Consider the following 9,517-nt stretch of genomic DNA (forward strand, 5'->3'; position numbering starts at 1 on the left):
GAAGCAAGTATCTTTAAAATGTAGATGTAAAAAAAAAAAGTTAAAAAGAGACTTAAAAACACAAACTGGTAAAATAAGTATCTGGTTGAAAAGGAAAAAAAAAAAAAAAACAAAGGAAAAGGAAATGGAAAGTTTTAGACTGAAGAATAAATGAGTCCTAAGGAAACACCTCTAGCTCAATATACTATACTATTATGAGCTGGAGTTTTACAGTCTCCCAGGATCTATATGCTTGTCATTTACCTCCCCTTGTCAGGGGTATGGGCTTAATGTAAGCTGGTCCTCTATGTGGTCTTTTCCCCATGGTGGCTTTCTGTGCTTCTTCAGAGGGTCAAAGCAAAAATGGCTGTGACTGGATCTCCAGCCCAGAGCCAAAAGACTGTGGTTCCCTCCTCTTCAATAAACTCTCCAGGTCAAAGCATCTCCACATCTGTGAGCACCAACCTTCACAGACTCCTATGGTTCATGCCCTAGACAGTTATCCCCAGGGGAGTCCCCAAGATCTGCGCCTTTATGTGCTTTGTATTTTTGGGACTGTGAGCATTTGTGAGTTTGTGACTGCACCCTGCTCTACTGCTCTCAGGCATGGCTGGGTGCTGCCTTAGTGTCCTTTCTGGGGTCACTGCCACCCTGAGAGCTGCTGCTTATTATGGGCAGAGATGTTTTGTCCTTCCCAGTGGATGGTAACCAGCCCCCTTGTTTTCTAGTGCTCCCACAAAAAGTGCTCTCCCTACCAGACCGGCTGGAGGTTTATGGCGACTAGAACTGAGAGTCCCTCCTGGGCTCGCTTATCATAAAGCATTTTTCTGCTCCACTGCTTTGACATACCAACATTTCAGGCACCCTGTTCTTTCTGTGTCTCCTGGGATCCTAATACCACAATGACCCACCTAGAATTCTGCCTTTTCCAACCCCTGAGCACCTTTCAGAAAGGGATGTCTTTCACTGGAGCAGATATCTAAGGGTTCCAATATTGTGTTCTGGTGATGTATCACTTTCCGGTAGCCAGTTTATGGAGGGTCCCTCCCACCTTGGTTTATCTTCTCATATTTTCCCATAGATTCACAACTCTAAACTCCCTACCTTGCGAAAAGCAGTCAATTTTCTGTTTGTAGATTTCCAGATATATTTCCTTACATCTCAGTTGAATTTGTGGGTGTTCAAAATGATTTGATAGATATCCAGCTAAAATCAAGAGACCAGATGAAATAAGGTCCCCTATTCTTTCCCCACATTGCCTCCTCCTCCTGACAAAACCCACTTTGACTGAAAACATTATACCTGTCCTAGTCATATTTTGCAAATGGAAGAATGGTGACTTTGGCACCCATTTTCCTCATGATCTTGCACCTACTTTTGTAAAGAAAGCTTATGGTATTGACATTGACATAACCTACATTGAAATAATATGTAATATGCTCTGAATTATGGAGTCATTAGTTTTATACAAGAAAAGATGTATGATTTTGCATTTACAGTGTCACATGAGGTGGGTTATTCTCTGGGTATGCTACATGGTGATGACACATAAATGTGGGAATGAGAGATGCATAATGTTTTCACAGAGAATGACAACAACTAAACTCAGCAACCACAGTTATGCTAAGTCTTGAACACTGTGGCAGAAAAAAGGGCTTGAATGTGAACCATTTGATTTTTTTTAAGATTTTATTTATTTGTTTGAGAGGCAGAGATTACAAGTAGGCAGAGAGGCAGGCAGAGAGAGAGAGAGGCAAACATGCTCCCTGCTGAGCAAAGAGCCTGATGCAGGACTCAATTCCAGGACCCTGGGATCATGACCTGAGCCGAAGGCCCAGGCTTTAACCCACTGATCCACCCAGGTGCCCCCCCATAGAAAAAAAAGTGTTTGTACACTTTAATAACACCAGACAGAATCTCTAAGTTTACATTCTGTGGGAACTGTGTGGATAAAGAGGGAGAAGAGTGTGACCTTGGCTCCTTAAACATGTGTACGAAAGTTCAATGCTGTCAGTCAAAGCCACTCTGAGTCCTGGAGCTACTTGTGCTTTGAGGCTTTGTTGCAAAGATCTCAAGAGCATGCCTTCAGGTGACCTGTGTAGAGAACAGGCAAATGAATGTGACCTTCCTGAGTGGTGTGATGGGAAATCTATCAGTGTCCAGAAGATGTGTGTGTACAAGGTGGAATGCACAGGAAATAGCTACTGCTATGAAAATAGATGCAATATTCATGATGAACAGTGAGGAGAATGCTTGGCAAAGAGGCCAAGCATAGAAATCAGAGTTGCCATAACTAATGAGCATTCAAGGTGACCATTGGAGTAACTGTGGTATAAATGGTTCTACATCTGTACAATGTAACATACCAGATATCAGATATCCTGTGTGGGAAGGTTCAGTGTCAGAATATAACAAAAATTCCTCTTCTAAGTAATCATTTTTTTAAAGAATTATTCATTTATTTCAGAGAGAGAAAACGGAGGAAAGACATGGAGAGTGACGGAGACAAGCAGACCCCCTGCTGAGCAGGGAGCACTAAGTGGGGCTCAATCCCAGGACCCTGAGATCATGACCTGAGCTGAAATCAAGAGTCAGAAGCTTCACTGACTGAGCCACCTAGGGGGCCTTTCTGAGCAATCATTCTACTGTACATTCTACTCGCCTTAATGGCATCACCTGCTGGGGTATGGACTACACTCTGGGATACTGATACCTGATATTGGTGCAGTGATAGATGGTAGAGTGTGTGGTGCAGAGATTTGCATCCAAAGGAAGTGTAACCCTATGTCACATCTTGCAAGAGCTTATTCACCTCAGCCCTTCAATATGATCAGGGTTCATAACAACAGACATCACTGCCATTGCAAGCATAAGTGGAACCCTGCTGCCTGTGTGGTAGAAGGCTTTAGAAGGAGTATAGATAGTGGCATCCCCTCACAGAAAGAAGAACAAGATACAAAAGAAGTTTTACATGGTACTACTTGGGATAATTCCATTTTGCTTCTTATGTGGTTTATTACCTTTGCTTTTTCTAAGACATGAAGAAAAGGATGAGAAAAAAGAGCAGAATGTTCCACTTGCTCCATCTCTACTAGGGAAACAGCAAGCTCCACCTGCACCAACAAAATCTTCATGATTTTTTATCATAGGGGATCATAAATATAAACCATTAAAAATTAGTAAAATAGGGGCACCTGGGTGGCTCAGTGGGTTAAAGTCTCTGCCTTTGGCTCAGGTCACAATCCCAGGGTCCTGGGATCGAGCCCCACATCGGGGTCTCTGCTTAGCAGGGAGCCTACTTCTCTCTCTCTCTCTGCCTGCCTCTCTGCCTACTTGTACTCTCTGTCTGTCAAATAAATAAATAAAGTCTTTTTAAAAATTAGTAAAATATATAATTTACACCATGTTTCTAATTATTTAAGTAATTTCAATGGTTAATTTTTTATGAAATTAATCTCTTTTTATTCCTAAGCAAAGACACACCTCAAGGCTTTAGAAGGAGTATAGATAGTGGCATCCCCTCACAGAAAGAAGAACAAGATACAAAATTTGCTGTCTCTCATTTATAAATGTCCTTCCTTTTTAAGCTCTACTTTGCCACACAGGGAATAGGAACCCATAAGTTGTATATATTCTTTGACAGACCTCTCCCTATATGTGGACTAGGGGAACTGGAATGACTTTGGAAATCTGGAAAATTTTTTGATTAATTTACATGTCAGTATTGCTTCATTAGATCCCCCAAATCATGTTATATTTTGAACATAAGGCATAGTGAAAGGAGGCTTATCTCAAGCACACTTTCTCAATCCCCATAACACACTTATCTGATTTTGTTGTTGCATGTGGCAAAACGTTGGAGGCTGGGTTGAGAACCTCTCAGTGAAACAGCCCAATCACCTATAAACTTCAGAGCAGGGAGAATAGAGTCATATAAACTCACAGTTGAAAGCCCAGCAAACCCAAACCTGAACAATGTGAGGGAAGGAGAATTAGCCCAAGATTTACTAAGAACCAATCACTTCTGACCTGGCATAATCTGCAATTAGACTATCTTCTAACAGAGGAATGAGAGAGAACCCTGGAGGAGTCACATAAGGCTGCTATGGTCGTTTTATACACAATTCCTGCACACAATAAAAATTGTCATGAATCACAATTTATGACTTATTACTAGGAGAAGAAAAAAAGGAAGGAAAGAAAAGAGGGAGGAACTATAAGTAGTGCCCAGATACTGAAGCAAGAACATGTGGGGAAAAAAAAAGAAAAAGAAAAAACAACTATGATTAATACTTTTAAAATGGAAGAAAAATACATGGAATATAAGAATGAATATAGAATATCCTCAATAAACTGGAATCTACATAAAAATTTCAAGTGGATATTATAGAACTAAAAAGTACAATACATGATATATAACTCAGTGGATGATTTGAAAAGTAGTTTGGACATATCCAATTATGGAATTACTCATCTCGGAAAGGTCAGAGAAAAAATCTGAACACTACTGTATGCAGAATAAAAGCAAATATAAGAGCCTAAGAAATATATGCAATACATAAAGATTTCTAACATCCTAATACTGGAATCCTAGAAAAAGTAGAAAGAGGGACGTGAATAGAAATAATATTCAACAGATGTCTGTTGGCAATTTTTTAAAAAATGAAGACATTATTTCATAGTGAGTCACTTATGTCTGAGAAGCGTGGTTGATTTTTCTTTCTTTTTTCCCCTTTTTTTAATTTTGTGCGACTCATCAACCTTCAGAGTGTTGATCTTTACTACCACCTACTGAAAACTTCTGCTGATCTCTTATACTAATTTTTTTATATTATTTGCTTCAGCTCAAGATTCTGTTTAAATTTTTTTAAATTTATTTCTTTTTAGTGTAACAGAATTCATTGTTTATGCACCACGCCCAGTGCTCCATGCAATACATGCCCTCCATAATACCCACCACCTGGTTCCCCCAACCTCCCACCCCCTGTCCCTTCAAAACCCTCAGATTGTTTTTCAGAGTCCATAGTCTCTCATGGTTCATCTCCCCTTCCAATTTCCCTCAACTCCCTTCTCCTCTCCATCTCCCCATGTCCTCCATGTTATTTGTTATGCTCCACAAATAAGTAAAACCATATGATAATAGACTCTCTCTGCTTGACTTATTTCACTCAGCATAATCTCTTCCAGTCCTGTCCATGTTGATACATCCTTTCTGATGGAGGCATAATACTCCATAGTGTATATGGACCACATCTTCCTTATCCATTTGTCCGTTGAAGAAGTTCTTTCCACAGTTTGGCAACTGTGGCCATTGCTGCTATAAACACCGGGGTACAGATGGCCTTTCTTTTCACTACATCTGTATCTTTGGGGTAAATACCCCAAAGATAGTGCAATTGCAGGGTCATAGGGAAGCTCTATTTTTAATTTCTTGAGGAATCTCCACACTGTTCTTCAAAGTGGCTGTACCAACTTGCATTCCCACCAACAGTGTAAGAGGGTTCCCGTTTCTCCACATCCTCTCCAACCCACGTTGTTTCCTGTCTTGCTAATTTTGGCCATTCTAACTGGTGTAAGGTGGTATCTCAATGTGGTTTTAATTTGAATCTCCCTGATGGCTAATGATAATGAACAAATTTTCATGTGTCTGATAGCCATTTGTATATCTTCATTGGAGAAGTGGATGGGGAGAAGTATCTTCTGCTCATTTTTTGATATGATTATCTGTTTTGTGTATGTTGAGTTTGAGGAGTTCTTTATAGATCCTGGATATCAACCTTTTGTCTATACTGTCATTTGCAAATGTCTTCTCCCATTCCGTGGGTTGCCTCTTTGTTTTGTTGACTCTTTTTTTTTTTTTTTTTTGCTGAGCAGAAGCTTTTGATCTTGATGAAGTCCTAAAAGTTCATCTTCACTTTTGTTTCCTTTGCCTTTGGAGACATATCTTGAAAGAAGTTAATGTGGCTGATATCGAAGAGGTTACTGCCTATATTCTCCTCTAGGATTCTGATGGATTCCTGTCTCATGTTGATGCCTTTTATCCATTTTGAGTTTATCTTTGTGTACAGTGTAAGAGAAGGTCAAGTTTCATTCTTCTACATATAGCTGCCCAGTTTTCCCAGCACCATTTATTGAAGAGATTGTCTTTTTTCCACTGTATATTTTTTCCTGTTTTGTCAAAGATTATGTGACATAGAGTTGAGGGACCATATCTGGGCTCTCTGTTCTGTTCCACTGGTCTATGTGTCTGCTTTTATGCCAGTACCATGCTGTCTTGGTGATCACAGCTTTTGTAGTAAAGCTTGAAATCAGGTAACGTGATGCTGCCAGTTTTATTTTTGTTTTTCAACATTTCTTTAGCAATTTGGGGCCTCTTCTGATTCCATACAAATTTTAGGATTATTTGCTCCAGGTCTTTGAAAAATACCAGTGGAATTTTGACCAGAATGGTATTAAAATTATAGATTGCTCTAGGCAGTATAGATATTTTAAGAATGTTTATTCTTCTGATCCAAGAGCATGGAATGGTCTTCCATCTTTTTGTGTCTTCTTCAACTTCTTTCATGAGTGTTCTGTAGTTCGTCGAGTACAGATCCTTTACGTCTTTGGTTAGGTTTATTCCCAAGTATCTTATGGTTCTTGGGAACAGATATATGCCAATATGCTAAACAACCTAGATGAAATGGATGCATTCCTGGAAAACTATAAACTCCTGAAACTGAACCAGGAAGAAATTGACAACCTGAATAGACTGATAGGGAGAGATTGAAGCAGTGATCAAATATCTCCCAAAAAACAAGAGCCCAGGACCCGGCAAATTCCCAGGGGAATTCTATCAAACATTCACAGAAGAAATAACACCTATTCTCCTGAAGCTGTTTCAAAGAATTGAAGCAGAAGGAAAACTTCCAGACTCTTTCTATGAAGCCAGCATTACCCTGATCCCCAAACCAGGCAAAGACCCTACCAAAAAGGAGAATTTCAAAACAATATCACTGATGAATATGGATGCTAAGATTCTCAACAAGATCCTAGCAAACAGGATCCAACAGTACATTAAAAAGATTATCCACCATAACCAGGTGGGATTCATCCCTGGGCTACAAGGATGGTTCAACATTCACAAATCAATCAAGGTGATAGAACAAATCAATAAGAGAAAAGAGAAGAACCACATGGTCCTCTCAATTGATGCAGAAAAAACATTTGACAAAATCCAGCATCCGTTCCTGATTAAAACACTTCAAAGTATAGGGATAGAGGGAACATTCCTGAACTTCATCAAATCTATCTATGAAAGACCCACAGCAAATTTCATCCTCAATGGGAAAAAGCTGGCAGCCTTCCCGTTGAGATCAGGAACACGACAAGGATGTCCACTCTCACCACTCTTGTTCAACATAGTATTAGAAGTCCTAGCAACAGCAATCAGACAACAAAGAGAAATAAAAGGTATCCAAATTGGCAATGAAGAAGTCAAATTCTCTCTCTTCGCAGATGACATGATTCTTTATATGAAAAACCCAAAAGACTCCACCTCCAAACTACTAGAACTCATACAGCAATTCAGTAATGTGGCAGGATACAAAGTCAATGTATAGAAATCAGTGGCTTTCTTATCCACTAACAGTGAAAATACAAAAAGGGAAATTAGGGAATTGATTCCATTTACTAAACCTACATTTTGATATTTAATAATAAAGTATATGCAGATTCATACAGATAGCACAATTAATTTTTCTCTCAAACTCATGTCCACAGTATTCAGATATGCTATATTTATAATAGAACATAGGCAAAGGCCAAAAGATATTGACTAAAACTTGAGTTTTTCCTTTTATTCTTCTCTACCTAAAATTAGGAAATCTCTACAAATTTATAAAATTTCTTAAATCAAAACTAAATCTCTAAATATTTATAAAAAACAAAATAAAATCACTGGAGTAATTAATTACAACTTTTCATATCTGAATCAGAAATCATTTTCCAGAAATTATAATAAGGATGTTTATTATTTGGAAGTAAATGGAGAAAGATAAGTAACAACAAAGTAATATGTTAGATTCTCATAAGAGGCTAATTTGTTGCTGTTGCTAGATGAAACAGGTTATAAATCCTACTGATCTGAACAGAGCTTTTACATTTAACAGGATATTGCTCTATTAGTACTAAACTGAGTTATCACTACTTCTTTTATTACAGCTTTCTAAATCTTAGAATACTATTACTAAATAAAGCCTTATATTATGAATGTAGTGTGAAAAAATACAAGTTTTATTTTAAGAAGTAACTTTTTTCATCCTTGCTTCAATATATTTAAATAAGGCATCACCAAATATGCTTATTTTTTTTAAATATCACTCTTCAAAATGTTTTTAATCCAACCAATAATAGTTGTGAGGTAATATGAGGATTTTTCTTATTTAGTATTTGATTACGGATTATACCTTAAGATTTCAAACTTATATTAAAAAAAAAAAAATCCAGTGCATTAAATGATGGCATAGTTTATTTCTACACTCATTATTTACTTCCTTTCTCTTTTTTATATCTTGGATATCAACTAAACATTGTAGGCAGTTAATTATATATATGTCATATTACTAATATTGCATATTAATACATATGTATTTATATATTTCCATCAATACTCAGTAAGTTAATGAATTCAAAACTTTGTAATTAAATTAATTTTTTTGGTATCTTTAAAAATTGGTTAACTTAAGTTGGAAATTTCAAAACCTGGAAAGTTAAATATTATTGGAAAAGAATTTTCATAAAAGTATTTTATTTTGAAATATTTTCCAAGTATTTCATTTTCCCTTTTAAATCAACAACGGTAAATTAAAATCAACACTGTAAATTGATTTACTCAAAGCATTAAAGACATAATCTCAAAAGTTGATAGTTGAGGTTCACTTCAGCAACACATGGCTAAAACTGGAAGAATATTGAGAAGATGAGCATGGCTCATTTGCAAGAATGACACACAAATTCATGAAGCATTCCATATTAAACAAATAAAAGTGTTGATGATTCTTCTGCTTCTTCCTATTTAAATGATGTACGAGGGCAATATCCAAACTTCAGCTACCCTGAAGTGAAATCAAATGACTTAAGAAATGAACATTTAAAATTGAATTTTTAAATCTAATATAGACCAATACTGGGAACATTTGGAACTTACTCATCAATTCTTGAAAGTATCTTCTAACAAGCAACTATTGCTGCATTTCTGCCCTTTCCTACAGAAATCCACCAAGGACTAACAAAATAATACTGCCAAAGTACTTGCCATTAGCAACAACAACAACAACAACAACAACAACAAAAATCACCCTCTTGTCTCCATTAGCATTATATTTAAACAAGAGGGATGTGCTTGAAAAGACAGAGCCAGACCTATTTCAGTATTCCCTGGCACTAGTGAAATATTTATTTTATTAAAGTATTTTAAAATTTAGCTTTTGGGGGCACCTGGGTGGCTCAGTCATTAAACGGCTGCCTTCAGCTCAGGTCATGATCCCAGGGTCCTGGG

At 37.3% G+C, this 9,517-nt stretch overlaps 1 non-coding gene across 1 annotated transcript; it reads left to right on the forward strand.

The window, feature by feature from the left end:
- Window positions 1-8,892: 8,892 nt before the first annotated feature.
- On the forward strand, window positions 8,893-8,996 carry LOC132009463 (U6 spliceosomal RNA). The gene has a single exon (XR_009401942.1). It is a non-coding gene; the product is annotated as a U6 spliceosomal RNA (small nuclear RNA).
- Window positions 8,997-9,517: the final 521 nt, after the last annotated feature.

Source organism: Mustela nigripes, chromosome 1 (genome assembly GCF_022355385.1).
Source record: "Mustela nigripes isolate SB6536 chromosome 1, MUSNIG.SB6536, whole genome shotgun sequence".
Classification (NCBI taxonomy): domain Eukaryota; kingdom Metazoa; phylum Chordata; class Mammalia; order Carnivora; family Mustelidae; genus Mustela; species Mustela nigripes.